The sequence below is a fragment of the Maylandia zebra genome, linkage group LG22, assembly GCF_041146795.1.
Source record: "Maylandia zebra isolate NMK-2024a linkage group LG22, Mzebra_GT3a, whole genome shotgun sequence".
Taxonomy (NCBI): Eukaryota; Metazoa; Chordata; class Actinopteri; order Cichliformes; family Cichlidae; genus Maylandia; species Maylandia zebra.
In genome coordinates this window covers 26,208,645-26,212,906 of record NC_135187.1, presented here as the reverse complement: position 1 = coordinate 26,212,906, position 4,262 = coordinate 26,208,645, and positions in this window count along the sequence as shown.

The following is a 4,262-nucleotide window of genomic DNA, read 5'->3' as shown; positions in this document are numbered from 1 at the left end:
TGGCTGGGTTCACCTGAACCCCCAGCTAACATGGCTTGAGACTGGACGGGCCCCTCTGGCCCTCCAGTGGAAACAGACACTGAAGCAGCAGGCACGGAGACCTCTGCCAGTGTGGACACTGGCTGGGACTGAGCAGCACAGTGGCTAGACTCAGGCAGCAACAGTGGGATGCAGTCCTCAGAGGGCTGAAAGTGTTCCCCAATACACTCAGCAGAGGACGGAGGCGGACGGGTGAACTCACTTGAACTCTCAGGGGGTGCTGAGAGCTGAGACTGTTCTGGTGAGTTCTCCGGTGAGGCTGCTGGCGCTGGCGTCTTGACCTCTAGGGGTCCAGAGTTGGCTGGTGACTGACACCCAGCCTCTGGGGAGGCCCTAGAGGGAGCAACTGTCTCTGACATGGCCAGCTTAAGAGAACCAGCAGATATTGTGGTGAAGTGTGTTCCCTGCTTTGAATGAGATAGTGAGGATGGTGGCTGAGTAAACGAGCGGACAGACAGCTGAACTGGTGGCGACAGAGCAATAGGCAGCGAAGCGGCTACAGAGTGACCTACAGGTAGCGGAGACGACTGTAGTGGAGTTGTAATAAGTGGTGGAGTGGGTGACTGAACTGAGGGCAGCGCGGCTGCTGACTGAACTGAGGGCAGCGCGGCTGCTGACTGAACTGAGGGCAGCATTACAGGCCTGGCATTTGACTGGGATGGAAGTGAGGATGGGACAATGGAGCGGACACGGTCATAAACATGGAACGAGGGTTCAGAACAGGCAGTCTTAGAAGCTATGGCCATGGGTGAGAAATCATTGTTATCCTCAGTAGAAACACAAAAAATTGCGGTAGCGGCGGGGGGGTGTAGGTGAAGCTCGTGGAGAACGAAACTCTGCACGAGCGGATGCAGAGAGTCCAATAGCCAGGGATAACCGGAAATAAGGTGTTGTAGGTTGGCTTCCACAGTGTAAAGAGAGGCGTCTCCCTCATGCTCTAACCACTGGTTAATTAATCTAGAAGCAGAGTCGATAACGGCCTCCCGAAGCTCCCTGGGTGGACTGAATGCCGCTGGATCCATAGCTGGCTGGTGCGTACTGTCACGGCGAGTGAGATAAGCCGTATAAAAATAATAAATGAGGATCAATCGCAGGCAGTAGTGGAGGAGTGAAGGTGGTTTATTGGACACGAAATAAATATAGACAAACAGCAAATGGAGCACAAACTAAACTAGACTGGAGACAACTAAACTACTGAATACGAACCGGAACTCAAACATGAAGCAAGGTGGACGACGGTACAAGATGGTGACGGCAGGGAACACACGGATGAAACATGGTGGAAAACACAGACGGACCAGCAACTACAATGACAGAGGACACGACTTAAATACACACAGAGAAACACAGGGGAATTACACACAGGTGGTGGACACAGCTGGGAATAATCAACAAGACGAAACAGAGGTAAAACTGAACACACTCACATGGGACGCAGACCTTCACAATAAAACAGGAAACGAGAACACTACACCAAGACGCAGACCTGACACTGAGAGACAGACAGAATGACACATGGAACCTGAACTAAACTAAACGTGAGATACAACCGAGAACAAATCCTTAAACATGAATAAACAGAAACATAGAATTCTAATAATAATAATAATAATAATAATACTCATAGCGCCCAAAACCACAACAAACATTCAAAAATAAACTAATCAATCAAAACTCAAAATACTGGGTTGAAACTGACCCAGAACCATGACACTCCCAACTGTTTAAATAAAGTATGGGGGCAGTGTCCTGACATAGGCATTGCCTCTGATTTATCCCAGTTGACGCGATACCCTGAAAGCAGCGTAAAGCTTTCTATACATTCTAATAGGGCTGGAATTGACTTCCCAGGCTGGGTCATAAGTAACAACACATCATCTGTATATAATAGAAGCTTATGTTGACTATTACCCATCGAAATTTCAAATATATTTACATTATTTCTCAGTTTTTGTGCCAAAGGCTCTATAGCAATTACAAAAAGACCGGGGCTAAGGGGACAACCCATTTTTGTGGATCTCAGTAAAAGGAATAGGTCTGATATGAGCCCATTCGTCAATACTCGCGCTGAAGGCGAATCATATAATATCTTTATCCACCTAATAAAATTGTCACCAAAACCAAACTTTTCTAATGTCTTAAACAGATAATCCCACTCAACACAATCAAAAGCTTGTGCAGCATCCAGCGATAGGGCCACTGTTGGATATACTGAATCATATACATAATTTTGCAAATTAACCAACCGCCTAATATTATCTGAACCATAGCGGTTTGGAACAAAACCAGATTGGTCTGCATGAATTATTTTCGCCATTACTACTTTTAATCGACCCGCTAAGACCTTTGCCAAGATTTTTTGGTCAGAATTCAGCAAAGATATGGGGCGGTAACCACTTGGGTCTAAAGGGTCTTTCCCAGTTTTAAGAATAAATGTTATAAGTCCAGAGTGCATTGACTGAGGTAATGAGCCTACTTTGAACGCCTCATTATAAACATCGAGCAACAGGGGACTTAACATATCCTCAAATGCTCTATAGAAATCCAATGGTAACCCATCTAATCCTGGAGCTTTATTAAGTGGCATACTGTTAATTGCACGGGTAATCTCCTCCACTGTAATTGGAGCATCTATAATCTGCTGGTCAGTAGTAGAAAGCTGTGGCAGGTTTAAATCAGTAAAGAATGCTTCGAATTTCTGTTCATCTAAACTCCCTTGTGTAGAATAAAGATTATTGTAAAAGGCCCTGAATCCATCATTTATATGTCTAAAAGAAGTTAAAATAACCCCATCTGATTGTCGTATGCCTGGGATATGGTTCATACTGTCTTTCTGTTTAAGACGGTATGCTAATAAACGACTCGGCTTTTCTCCCATTTCCCAATATGCTTGATTAATGCGAAATAAAGCGTATTCTGCCTTTCTGTTGTACAGTACATTCAACTTATATTTAACTTTAACAATTTTATTCAACGTAACTCTGTCTTTTGTATGGGAATGTACTGCCTCAAGTGCCTTTAATTTGGCTTCTAACGTAATGATATTCTTGTTAGCTGCCTTCTTTTTAAAGGAAGCGTAAGAAATTGTCCTCCGCCTTAAGTATGCCTTCATAGCATCTGTCAATGGAAAATTGTATTTAGTAGTCAGTATAATCTTTTAGTGATATAAGTTTGCATATGGTAGAATACTGCTTGTAGTTATTTGTATTAGGAAATATTTAACCATGTATGCTTAGAGGCATATAATTAATTGTGTAGTGACAGGATGTGTGATCTCTAACAGGCTGCAGGCTTGGTGTGCACCCCAGGAATGCACCCCCACGTCCTGGGAGCATGAGAGGTTGCACCTTGTTTTATTGTTTTAACATAGCTATGTCTGTTTTAGTCTAAGTGCCTTTTGTTTAGATGAACTGCTGGACTTCCCCACCGTGTTATCTAGGGTGAACCATCTAGGGTGGGGGAGACTACCCTCTTTGTGACCAAGGATGTACCTTTTGTGCTTTTATGTATATGACCCTTTGACAAGCAGTAACACACACACACACACACTGAAGTATAAAATAAAGACAAGGGCAAAGCTCAGCGCGAGTCTCAGTCTGGAGGCTGCCCTTGCTAGCAAGAAGTTCTGTGTGTTTCTCTTCTCTGAGTCTTTACTGAAGAAGTGTTTTAGAATATTTTCCCTAACAGCATCCCACCAAGTAGCCAATGTAGTGTCCTCTCGATTATTTGTCTGTTTGTAAAATTGTATTTCATCGCTTATCAATTTAATAAACCCAGAGTCTTTAATTAAGGACACATTTAGTATTTAGTATTAGTATTTATTTATTTATTGTCATTGTCAAGAACAATGAAATTGCGTTTGGGGCTTCCATACAACCCAAAAAAAAGAAGAAAATAATAAATACCCCTTAAAACCCAAGTGTACATATTTAACCCAGTGTGACTCCAATGCAATAAGACAATCCTTAGCAATAATGTTCGTAGAAATTCAGACAAAGACCTGAGAAACATGACAAAATACAACAATGCAACCCATTCAATATTATTGTACTGTGAGATATGATATCAGATATGATAGTTATCTATTTAAGAAAGAGGGGGGGGGGGGGGGGGGGGCAGGAGGGGGAAGAGAATAAAGATATGATGCACCAATGCAGACCAGTTCATTCCTATCTGCGGCTTTGAGGAATCTGTAAAATATTTTCAAGACATAGAAAAATTGG